We start from the raw sequence: 13,771 nt of genomic DNA on the forward strand, positions 1-13,771 counted from the left end.
ACCGCAGCAATGTCCTTCTTTAGGGAGCGTTCCAGGTTACGGAACATGCCATCGATCTCCTGTTTCAGGCCGTGCAGCAGAGAGGACATACCGGAGGCGTCGGGGGAGTGAGGCTCGTCCACCGTGTCGGAGAAGGAGGAGGCAGGTGAGTGTTCCCGCGGCGAAGCGGAGTGTGCGGAGGACGCCTTACCCTACTCCGAGGCTGCGGCCCTGCTCCCTCGTGCGTGAGCACTCAAGCTTCCCGCGTACAGGAACTTTTTAATGGACCCGGAGCTGGATTGTTTGGAGGACGAACCCTTCCCGGACCGTTTGCCCGACATAGATCTGAGGTTTGGGGCTTTAGAAGGCATTGCCAGGGGTTATCTTGCCGAGATGCCGCCGGAGCTCAGATGAAGCACGTCTGCTCGCCGCCATGCAGAAGCCACGCCCCCCACTTGTTCACTTCTTAAAGCCCCGGTAATCTGGGTTCATTACCAAGTAGGGTTGATTTATTTTTACCTTTATTTATGAATTTATATTTATTTGCTCTGTGACTGCACTTTGAATTTTGGATATAATATTTGGTTTAGCACATAGATTCAGTAGTCAAGTGAATACTACTTTTTTTTCTGCTTTAAAGGTAGTGTCACATTTTTTACTTATTTTCATCATACTGCTGGGGCCACCCATTCCACTATCAAGTTAAGCTTAATGGTTGGTCATTTAACTTATGAGACCCTAGTCAGCTGCCACACATATTTGCATTCCTCCAAGTCGAAACCATAGAGGTACCAGAGTGGCTCTTTCTCTCTCCCGACTGCATACCTCACTGGGGAGCAGTGTTACCACCCCCCCCCCCCCCCCCCAAGTGAAATTTACTGACAGGACAACAAAATTGACAAACAGCACCAGTTTTTTTACTGGCAAAAAATCATGAAATTTATTTTTACTGACACTGCAAAAAAAGTAGCTAAAATGATCATTTTCGATGCTAAACAGTACAAATATCAATATTTTACCTATAAACATGTAGCTAGTGTTTTTAGCAATGTGTTCAAGTTAAAAAAAAAAAACATATTTTTACATTTACATTAGGGTCAGGCTAGTATAACCCAGCCAGCACAGAGTTTCCCCATACATCAGAGTCTGCAGGATTCCCCCCTTACAGTGCAAGGGAACTTTGATGTAAGGGGAAATGCTGCAGATCATGATCTAAGAGGGAACTCTGATGTAAGGGGGGAGCTCTGCGGTCCCCTTTACATCAGAGTTCTCACTTATATCAGGGTCTGAAGCCGTGTCCTTTACATTAGGGTACGCAGAGTTCCCCCTTGAACTGTAAGGGGGAATCCTGTAGACTCTGATGTAAAGGGGAATGCTGGGTACTCTGATGTGGGGGAGACTCTGATGACCAGAGACCACCTTCCACAAAGTTAACACACTATGGTAAGGGGAGAAGGGGTTACTGATATAAGGGGGGAACCTTTTACATTATTGTATTCACTCCCTCCCCTTACATCAGTGACCCCACTAAGACATCCTTAGGCCTGGCAGCACTGTCAGTGACCTCCCAAATAGCATTGGACTTCATGGAGGACAGGATAAGCCAATCTAATGTTTGAGTTGTTTCTAACTTGTATAGGAACAATGGCTCCAACATTGATTATTTTCTGTGAAAAACACAGATACTTTACTTTGCCCTACTTTTACGATGTGCTGGTATATCCCAGTAACTGATATACACTATATTGTCAAAAGTATTGGGACAACTGTCTTTACACGCACATGACATTTAATGGCATCCCGGTCTTAGTCCGTAGGGTTCAACATTGAGTTGGCCCACCCTTTGCAGCCATACCAGCTTAAACTCTTCTGGGAAGGCTGTTCACAAGGTTTAGGAGTGAGTCTATAGGAATGTTTGACTATTCTTCCAGAAGCGCATTTGTGAGGTCAGGCACTGATGTTGGACAAGAAGGACTGGCTCGCAGTCTCCACTCAAATTCATCCCAAAGGTGTTCTTTCAGGTTGAGGTCAGGATTCTGTGCAGGCCAGTCAAGTTCCTCCACCTCAAACACACTCCCCCTCAAATTACTCCTTTTTGGAAAGTACATACATCACAATCTCTTTCTTATTAAAGTTGGATCGATTTATATATGGTATTGGTGTCTATGGTGCATATGAAAAGAATTTTGTGTACAATCGCGCCTAGGTGCTGTAAAAAATATATACAATAATAATTGGGTATCTATGGGAAGCTGCAAAGTATCAGGTGCACTAATGTTAGTGATCTGGAAAAAATGTGAAAAAGAAAAATACTGCGCTACCCTGGGTGTGTAGGATGAACAGCTCTATACCACAAATAGATATACAATATATATAAATCAATATATATGTGAAAAATAAGTGAGTGTGGATCACTCCAATATCTCAAATAAGATAATATAAAAATGGCACTGTATGCTAGTGTATACAGTGAAAAAATGAACAATATAAAAGAACAATATAAAAGTGAACAATAATACAATAAATATATAACACTGGTGATGATGGTGACAGTCCAAAAAATTGCGTGACTAAAGTGCAAAAAAGTGCTGCATTAAAAGTCTCTTTAGTGCAATGACATTCAGTGGTGACTCCTGTGACCTCCTGCTTCACCCTTCAGTGCTCAAAGGTAAGGTAGCCCACTTACCAGATGTAGTTGATTCTTATGGCGTACGCCAAAAAGAATCAAAAATCGCTTGTGTGTTACTCCTGGTATCAGATGACCCGATTCTGTATTGAGCCCATAGGCACTCGGGATAAACAAGAAGAGAAGAAGCTCCTCATAGTGTGAAAAAGTAACGTCCTTTATTTTCACTCGAACATGGTAAACACACTCTTCATTATAAAAAACATCCAGTATAAAAGTCCATAAAACACTGTGGTAAACTCCAAACGTGATATTAAAAACTTGTGCAAACTCGCAGGTAAACAGTGAGGGATCACAGCAAAAAAAGGGGGGGGTACCCACTGGGGGGTCCCCTGGTGGATGTGTTGCCGCTACTGAGCTCCTGTGGTGCCTCGCGGCACGATACAACAGGACACTGGTATACTCCGCTGTTAGCGCCTTACCCGGAAATGGTGTAGTCGGCGTGCGGTCCAAGCTGGTACGCACGCTGCCTCTCTCTGAGCTACTGCTGGACCGCACGCCGACTACACCATTTCCGGGTAAGGCGCTAACAGCGGAGTATACCAGCGTCCTGTTGTATCGTGCCGCGAGGCACCACAGGAGCTCAGTAGCGGCAACACATCCACCAGGGGACCCCCCAGTGGGTACCCCCCCCTTTTTTTGCTGTGATCCCTCACTGTTTACCTGCGAGTTTGCACAAGTTTTTAATATCACGTTTGGAGTTTACCACAGTGTTTTATGGACTTTTATACTGGATGTTTTTTATAATGAAGAGTGTGTTTACCATGTTCGAGTGAAAATAAAGGACGTTACTTTTTCACACTATGAGGAGCTTCTTCTCTTCTTGTTTATCCCGAGTGCCTATGGGCTCAATACAGAATCGGGTCATCTGATACCAGGAGTAACACACAAGCGATTTTTGATTCTTTTTGGCGTACGCCATAAGAATCAACTACATCTGGTAAGTGGGCTACCTTACCTTTGAGCACTGAAGGGTGAAGCAGGAGGTCACAGGAGTCACCACTGAATGTCATTGCACTAAAGAGACTTTTAATGCAGCACTTTTTTGCACTTTAGTCACGCAATTTTTTGGACTGTCACCATCATCACCAGTGTTATATATTTATTGTATTATTGTTCACTTTTATATTGTTCTTTTATATTGTTCATTTTTTCACTGTATACACTAGCATACAGTGCCATTTTTATATTATCTTATTTGAGATATTGGAGTGATCCACACTCACTTATTTTTCACATATATATTGATTTATATATATTGTATATCTATTTGTGGTATAGAGCTGTTCATCCTACACACCCAGGGTAGCGCAGTATTTTTCTTTTTCACATTTATGGTGCATATGAGCTTTGCACAATTTTTGTTTGTATTATATCACATCCTTTTACTATTTGTTGCAAGCGCAATTAGCTTGGGGTATTTTTAATATCCCTCTTTCCTTTAATTTCCAAAACAAGTCTTGGTAGTGACACTGAACTATTATCATACTCACAAATAAAAAAAAAAAACACAGCATAAGCCAGGGGGGTAAAAATCCATCGCAATCACACATGGGGAATGTGCAAATAATACACACACAAGTTTACTATAATATCCTGGAGAGATACCCGTACATACAGTATCTCACAAAAGTGATCACGTACACCCCTCACATTTTTGTAAATATTTTATTATATCCTTTAATTTGACAACACTGAAGAAATAACACTTTGCTACAATGTAAAGTAGTGAGTGTACAGCTTGTATAACAGTGTACATTTGCTGTCCCCTCAAAATAACTCAACAAACAGTCATTAATGTCTAAACCGCTGGTGACAAAAGTGAGTAAACCCCTAAGTGGAAATGTCCAAATTGGGTCCAAAGTGTCAAAAGTTTGTGTGGCCCCCATTATTTTCCAGCACTGCCTTAACCCCCTTGGGCATGGAGTTCACCAGAGCTTCACGGGTTGCCACTGGAGTCCTCTTTCACTCCTCCATGACGACATCACAGAGCTGTTGAATGTTGGAGACCTTTCGCTCCTCCACCTTCCTTTTGTGGATGCCCCACAAATGCTTAATAGGGTTTAGGTCTGGAGACATGCTTGGCCAGTCCATCACCCTTCCCCTCAGCTTCTTTAGCAAGGCAGTTGTCATCTTGGAGGTTTGTTTGGGGTCCTTATCATGTTCGAATACTGCCCTTCGGCCCAGTCTCCGAAGCGAGACTTCACTCTACTTCAGTATGTCACAGTACATGCTGGAGTTCAGGTTTCACTCCCACCACCATGCTTGACTATAGGCAAGACACACTTGTCTTTGTACTCCCCACCTGGTTGCTGCCACACACGCTTGACACCATCTGAACCAAATAAGTTTATATTGGTCTCATCAGACCACAGGACATGGTTCCAATAATCCACGTCCTTAGTCTGCTTGTCTTCAGCAAACTGTTTGTGGGCTTTCTTGTGCATCATCTTTAGAAGAGGCTTCCTTCTGGGATGAAAGCCGTGCAGACCAATTTAATGCAGTGTGTGATGTATGATCTGAGCACTGACAGGCTAACCCCCACCCCTTCAACCTCTGCAGCAATGCTGGCAGCACTCATATGTCTATTTCACAAAGACAACTTCTGGATTTGATTCTGAGCACATGCACTCAACTTCTTTCGCTGATCATGGCGAGGCCGGTTCTGAGTGGACAACAGGTTCCACTGAGTGGACAGGTTCCACTGAGTGGAACCTGTCCTGTTAAACCGCTGTATTGTCTTGGCCACCGTGCTGTAGATCAGTTTTAGGGTCTTGGCAATATTCTTATAGCCTAGGCCAGTGATGGTGAACCTTGGCACCCCAGATGTTTTGGAACTACATTTTCCATGATGTTCATGCACTCTGCAGTGTAGTTGTGCATCATGGGAAATGTAGTTCCAAAACATTTGGGGTGCCTAGGCCATTTTTATGTAGAGCAACAATATTTTTTTTCAGATCCTCAGAGAGTTCTTTGCCATGAGGTGCCATGTTGAACTTCCAGTGACCAGTATGAGAGAGTGAGAGTGAGAGTGATAAAACCACATTTAACACACCTGCTCCCCATTCACACCTGAGACTTTGTAACACTAATGAGTCACATGACACCGGGGGAGGAAAATGGCTAATTGGGCCCAATTTAGACATTTTTACTTAGGAATGTACTCACTTTTGTTGCCAGCGGTTTAGACATTAATGGCTGTGTGTTGAGTTATTTTGAGGGGACAGCAAATGTACACTGTTATACAAGCTGTGCACTCACTGCTTTACATTGTAGCAAAGCGTCATTTCTTCAGTGTTGTCACATGAAAAGATATAATAAAATATTTTCAAAAATGTGAGCTACTGTATATAAAGATCCCTTCTGAGCAAAAGTATATAATAATCTCCTGAAATAATAAAATATAGAATGAATGAAAGGCTACAATAAATAAATAATATAAACTGGTAATAAACTGGCCAAAACTAGATACAAGAAAATCTTGCCGTTCATGCACTTCAATGACAATGAACTCTGTCGTCCTCGGGGTGAACTTGGATATGACCGGCTCCACAAAATCCGGCCCCTCATAAACCACTTCAACCAGAAGTTTGCAGCCTTGTATACGCCCAAAAAACTGTCTGCGTTGATGAGTCCCTGATTAAATTTTCTGGCCGTCTTGCTTTCAAACAGTTTCTCCCCAGCAAGCGTGCCAGATATGGGGTCAAGATGTATAAGACTGCTCAGACTACATGGGGAGCAGTGGCAAGATTGTTTGGGACCCTTATTCAGAAAGAGGTACCATTTATACATGGACAATGCCACTTTTTAGTCACCTTTTTTATTTAGATTCCCGACTTAGACAGGGGGGGAGAGAACCTGCTTGAAGTGAAGTGAAGTGGAGGGACACACGGAATGTTTTCGTTCTGTCCTCCATTTATGCAGATATGACAGTCCAAATTGCAATGGTGACTGGTGTTGTTGAGAAGCCCCTCTTTGTCCATGAATACAACCTTAAAATGGGAGGGGTGGACTTAAGGGACTGGATGATGGTGCCATATTTAATTGCCCGTAAGGCCAGACGCTGGTACAAAAAAGTGTCTGTATACTTATTCCAACTGGCTCTGCTAAACGCTTCTGTGCTATACAAAGCGTCAGGAAGAAGTGGATCCTTTCTAAAATTCCAGGATAGGATGAGATCATCACAGCCCTTCTGTATCCAGAAGGTGTTGTGGCCCAAATTCACAATCCAGATGCATTGTCGACCTGGCTGCATAAGAGGCATTTTCCAGATGTCCTCCCTAGTACCCCTACACATCAGGAAGGACACTATGGGCTCTGTGGGCCTGTCTTCGAATTCTTGGTGGCTGCGGGACACTACTTGTGCTAGCCACCGCACCCGCTTGAAGTGCACTTATGGGACTCTCCACAATACCAAGTGCTGGTTTGACTATAACCAGGATGTACTAGGCTACTGGTGCTTGCCAGTTTACCAAAAGGATGAGCGGCACTAATACTGACACTCTGCTGCAAATGAGAACCCTGCGGTTGTTGCACCTCAGCAACAGAAGAATGGGGTCAGGTACTCCTGACCTTAGCAGGGACCACTACTCCATCGTCAGAGCTATCTGTCAGGGTGCCACTGCTCTCTTCAGGTTTGAGTACTGAGTCTGATTCTGACAGTGAGGCTTCTCCATCGCTCTCATCTGTCATGCTCAGCAGGCCTCTTCACTAGTGTACCTCTGTTTGGACATTTTGGCCAATAAATGTATAGGTACCTAGTGTGACTCACAGGTAAAAAAGCAGCTGACTGTGAAGGACTGTTGGAATTACTACCAAAAAATGTACCTGATAGTGCTAGCAGAGATCAGGCCTGACTCTGCTAAAGCTGCAGTTTTGTGTGCTGTGTATTGGAAGTGACAGTAATCTGCTCTTGTGCACTTCTTAGGGGAGGGGGGGGTGGGGACTGATCCTGCTAACGCTGCATTTTGGGAACACTACACTGTTGGGATACTAGTAAAGTTCTGATCAGATCAAAGATATTGATCTGTTCAGACACTATACTAGTAATGGAGGTGTTTAGTGTGTGTTTGTGTGTCACTGGCAATCAAAGGATTAAAATGTATTACTAAATATGTGGCGGACAATCTGACACTGTCCTAAATTGACGTTAACTAATGTTAATGCTAACTGATGTCACCTGTGACAATAATACAGTGATCAGAAAATCCCAGTGACACTGTGACAGGGCAATGAAGGGGTTAACTGGGGGTGATCAGGGGGTTCAATCTTGATTAGGGAATATATAGCGGGTACCGTAAACCTATCTGGGACTTCCTCTAACTACCACTGTCTCTCACACTAATTGAAGTCACAAGTGACACTAACACAGTGATCAGTAAATGTATCTATATACTGTATATAGTGTACACTGTGACAGGGAGTGAAAGGGTTAACGGGGGGTGATCAGGGGGTTAAATATTTATTAGGGGATATATGGCGGGTACCCTAAACCTATCTGGGACTATAACTGTCTCTCACACTAACTGACGTCACAAGTGACACTAATACAGTGATCAGTAAATATATCTGTATACTGTATATAGTGTGCACTGTGACAGGGAGTGAAACGGTTAACTGGGGGTGATCAGGGGGTTAAATGTGTGCCTATGTGTATGGTATCAGTGTAGTGCTTGTGTACTCACAGTTGATGGTTTCTCCTCTCACGCTGGATCCCAAAAGGACTCCAGGAGAGGAGTTTGCATAATTTCCTGTCCCTGTGTTTACATTACATGGGCACAGGATGTTCTGCAATTGGCCAGAACCGATCAACAGGTACAGGCCAAAGATCATTGACCTGGACCCGATGACTGAACTGAATCAGAACATCGCAGGGACAGCGAGGGCACAGGGGCACGCACCCATCCTGCGCATGACCAACGCATGGGTACAGCAATTTGTGCAGCCAAGCCACCTTGCCGCAGTATATCTGTGGTGGGTGGTTGGCAAATGGTTAAAGAAAGAGATCCATTGTTTACAATTGTCATGTGAACTGCTGTGATTGGTCACAGTGATCACATGGTATCGGCAGCGGGTACTGATCAGTCATCGGCTGTGCCCGGGAGGACATCACAGGCTTCACGCTTCACTGGTTAAATATACTTTGCATTAGTACAAGTCCCTCATAGCATTTAAGAGCTAAAGCCAGATTGTACTAGCAGGATTTACACCACACACACATCCATGCAGACAGACTGTAATGAGATTCACAGCAAAGTTCAGGTCAGTTGAATTTCAAATAGGATTCACTGAACCCTCTGTGAATTGCACAAAAGCAGATTTGCTCATCTGTACTACAGCATTTAACCCAAAAATAAAACGGCATACTAGATGTGGATAATGTCGAAGTAAAATGCTTTATGTTAAATATGCTTAAATAAGCGTGAAGACAGGCAAAAAGAATTTTGCATACAGAGTTTTGAAATTTAGCCTCTTATCAGCATGGCCCCCATGCGGGCTGTTGATAAGCGGGTGTTCCTCTGCACTCACCTGATCCTGATAACCTTCCAACCCACTTGACACTTTAGGTTCTGACATTGCAGATATATTCTTCAAAGACACACTGACACAATGGGAGAACTGTTTTGTTATTTTACTTGAATAGATGAACCAATATAACTTACAGGTTAACAATTTAACTTAGTATTAAAGCAATGTATCCATATCAGTCAGCTAAATCGCACCAAACTCAGTGAGGTTCAACAGACTGACACAATATGAATATAAATGATCAGCAAGGAATAACAAACAACATTGAGAATGCAACCAAATAAGATATCAGCAATGCCTGTCAATACTATTGCAATGTGAAAGGATTATAGCCTAAACAAAAGACCTCTGAGATAACCCCAGCTATAATTGGTTCTAACTGTTAGTGATACAAATTACTGTAACTGGTCCCCTTTAAGGCAGACAAGTGTTGAATCCCCTGTCCTAGCAAGGCCTTGCTAAGTCTTCACTGGCAGTTGGAGCTCTTCTCACTGTTCAATGGGATATTTGTAATCCCAGGGTAGTGATGTGTGTTATTCTGTCTGCAGTCAATGTGTTATTGATATTTGTAATCCCAGGGTAGTGATGTGTGTTATTCTGTCTGCAGTCAATGTGTTATTGAGGGAGAATTATACTTGCGATTAGGATTTCACCAAGCACTCTTCCACTTGTTAGTGTCCACTTGTGACGATCCTGTGACACAGGTGATATGCACTCCCCCCGCTCCTGCATCTGGGAGTGATCGATACTCACACAGCCTTCACCCCATCTCCGTTCAGCTCCACTGGATCCGCTACCTCTGCGTAGTCAACAGCATCCGCGCCGCTGAGGATGGGCTCCACTCTCACTAAGCCGCGTGTACTAGGCCTCAATCACCAACAGTGTCCCGACACACCTTTTAGGCTGGTCTATACTCGCTGAGTCCCAGAAGCAAGAGAGTGCACACACTGTGAAGCAGATAGGTTTATAGGCTTTCCCATGATCCTCCACCAGTCCAATGCTCCCTGGGAGTATAGTTTCTTTGCCAATACAAACAACACCTTGCACCCAGTTTAGAACTATATCTCCCACAATCCAGTTCACACACTTCCTGTGTAGGCCAATCCTCCTCAGTAAGCAGCCTTAAAGGGGCACTCTGACAAGGTCAACAATAATGGTAAACCTGAATATATGTATATACTTGCAATATATACAGTATATGGTAGTCCGGTCCCTTCTACATTTAAATAAATGAAGTATAATATATACCAGTAAAGTATAATACATAGCATATAAGAAAGTGTATAAGTATTTTAAACATTTATTGATCTTGTAGAAATAAAGTGTCATTGTCAGTTATTATGAGATCAACTGGCAGCAGAGGTAGTGCATATCCTTCTTGGGTAAACTACTAAACCCATCAGCCCTCCCAATAAGATGAAGCAATGCAGACATGCTAGTAGTCCAGCCAGGGTGGCAGGCAGCCATGGCTGTCTTTATTGATACAGTAGAGAATGAGAATAGCCATCTGACGACATTTAAGTATGTTATTAATAGGATTACCAGGTACAAATTAGGGAAAGAGTCTAAAAAAAATAACTTGGGTACCTCATCTAAGGACTGGTAAGCTGCAATGAATATTTTTATTTCATTTTGTGGTTAGATACAGTGGGTCTTGAAAACAAACAGATATAACAAACATACAGCAATGTTTATTTAAAGTGCAACATCTCATAAAACAACCTATATCAAAAAGTAAAAAAAAATGGGGGAAAGGGGGTATAATAGGTACACTAGGCTGACAGCTTCTCGTTTTAGGAGTGGAAAGTATGTAGTATCGCCAGTGGAGGGGTCTACTGCAATAAGGCGTTCAAAATACTAAGTTCACTCTGGCCAATGTCGTCCTCCTAATAATAAAGAAAAGGGGAGGAGGGGGAAGGTAGGGGACACTCAAGTAAGAGCAATGAGAGATATCTAGAATACTAGATAGGAAAGGAGTGAAGGCAGAGAACCCGTTCCCAAACCTGGGGGAGAAAATCCCAAGAGACATAAGAGAAGGTAGAGGGTTCTCCCAGAGAACTGCCTCACATCTTCCAATCCTGTACCTCTAACATGTCTTAGCCGTGAAAGTGATATCATTTGTATATAGTGACATAAAAGATAGAGCTGTATGAGAATAAAAGCGTTCACTCTAGTTCAAAAGGAGGGTTTTAAGGTAGTGAGTCTTAGTCAGTCTCAGTCAGGTGTTTATCGTGTCAGTCAGTGTATGTGGGTGGTAAACAGTCAGTGTATGTGGGTGGTAAACATCAGTCATTATTTGAAGGTATTTGTTGATTGAAAATGGAGCCTTCAAGCCTAAGTTGTATTGTATTTGGTTGGAAATTTCTTGGATATATAAATCAATTCCTCCATCTTTGTACCTCTAACATGTCTTAGCCATGAAAGTGATATTGTTTGTAAATAGTGACATAAAAGATAGAGCTGTATGAGAATAAAAGTGTGCAGTATAGTTCAAAAGATTGTTAAAGGGGGGTTTTAAAGGAATAAGTCTCAGTCAGTCTCAGTCAAGTGTTTATCGTTTCAGTTGGTGTAAGTGGGTGGTAAACATCAGTCATTTTTTGAAGGTGTCTGTTGATTTAAAATGGAGTCATCAGGCCCAAGTTGTATTGTATTTGGATGGAGATTCCTTGACTATATGAATCAATTCTTCCATCTCCTCTATTTTGTTGATTTGCATAAACCATTCTGGGAGAGATGGTACACAGAGGGAGCTCCAATGTACTGGTATGCATGACTTGGCTGCATTTACCATGTGCATTGTGAGTAATTTGTGATACATTTTGGGAGAAAGTGAGGTGTGGTGCAATAAATATTGTGCTGGAGAATAGTCTTAAGTATCAGATGTCACTTGGCGGATGATTGAGTGTACTTCGGACCAGAATGAGTGAAGACATGGGCATTCCCACTATACATGCAAGTGTACCCACTTCCTGCTGGCATCTCCAGCATCGATTGGAGTGGGATGGGTCGAATTTGTGTAACAATGCTGGGGTCCTGTAACACCTGAATACAATTTTATAATTTATTTCCTAAATTGAAATGTTTACCAAGCCCTTATGAGCAGTATGGAAAATATGTTCCCAACCTTTAGGGGGTATATCAACTAGTAAATCTCCAGCCCAGGCATGGCATGCTTTCCCTGTGTCCGGTGGTACATGTTGTCCGAGGAGGGTACGAATTGTGAATATAACATGTTGTTGAGGGGTAGCTTTCGACCAAATGTTTTTGAATGGGGTAAGTAAACAGATATACCAAATTGAATACCGATACAAAACAAATTTAATGGAATATGCCAAAGAAAAACATTGCAATTTAACTACTTTCCGGACTTAGGATGTACCTGTGCATCCTTATTTTGAGTGGTTATACAGGGGCAATGGCTGCAGCTGTTCTCCCCACCTCCTGCTGCCTTCCGACACTTTCTGGGGCTCCTATTTTCCACCCGGGAGCCTGGGACTGAAATAGGTATGGTGTTCATCCCTTGTTGTAGCAAAAAAGTTGACAAAAAAAAAAAAAAGAGAAAGATTAAAATAATGAAAAAATTAAAGCAACCCATCCCCCCCATGCTCATGCACAAAGACGAACACATATGTCGGTCAAATATGTAAATGGTGAATGCACCATGCATGTGAGTTATTGCCGCAAATTCCCCATTGCCAAATAATCCCACTTGTTTATTTAAAAATAAATTGTTGAGCATTCTTGGGGAGGGTTATCAACAAAATATTCCTACCAAAAAAGAAAAAACTTTTTGGTACCCTTTGCCCCCCCCCCCCCCGCTGTTTATTTATTGCCTACCAAAGGTGCATAAAAATCCCCTCCAGGCGCCGGGTAGACCAATTGTAAATGGCATCAATTCTATCACTTCACATGTGGGCCGCTATATAGACAGCTAATTGCAGCCACTGGTTGTCAAAACTCCCTCTTATCTCAAAGATTCTACTCTTGTGATTAATATGATTAATATACTCAGGGAGATTGAGTGGAAAGAGAGCTACATTTTAGCTACTGTTGATGTGGCGTTCCTTTACACTATAATCTCTCATCAACATGGGAGAGAGGCTGTTCAATAAGGATTCATCTCTTTCATCCCCTCAACAGGAATTTGTTTTACAGCTTCTGGATTTTTCCATGAAGCATAACTACTTCTGGTTTCAGGGTTCTTATTATTTGCAATGTCCTGGAGTAGCATGGCTAATTTACTTATGGCTAAGTGGGAGGAGGACATCATCAATACCCCCCAAAGACCTGAATTGATCTTTTGGAGGTGATATATTGATGATATCCTGCTCCTATGGAATGGCGATATGGACTCTTTGAGTGAGTTTATGAGTCAACTTAACATTAACGATCGAGGAATCATTCTCCAACATTATATGAGTAAGGTTGGGGTTCATTTCTTGATCTAAACATTGAAGTGTTGGATGATAGATTGGTGACTTTCACTTTCTTCAAAGATACTGATAGTAACGGTTTCATAAATTTGAAGAGCTTCCATCATACTTCTTGGCTTAAGGCAATACCGAAAAACCAGTTTCT

The sequence above is a fragment of the Pelophylax lessonae genome (assembly GCF_965119305.1).
Source record: "Pelophylax lessonae genome assembly, chromosome: 5".
In the NCBI taxonomy this organism is placed as follows: Eukaryota; Metazoa; Chordata; class Amphibia; order Anura; family Ranidae; genus Pelophylax; species Pelophylax lessonae.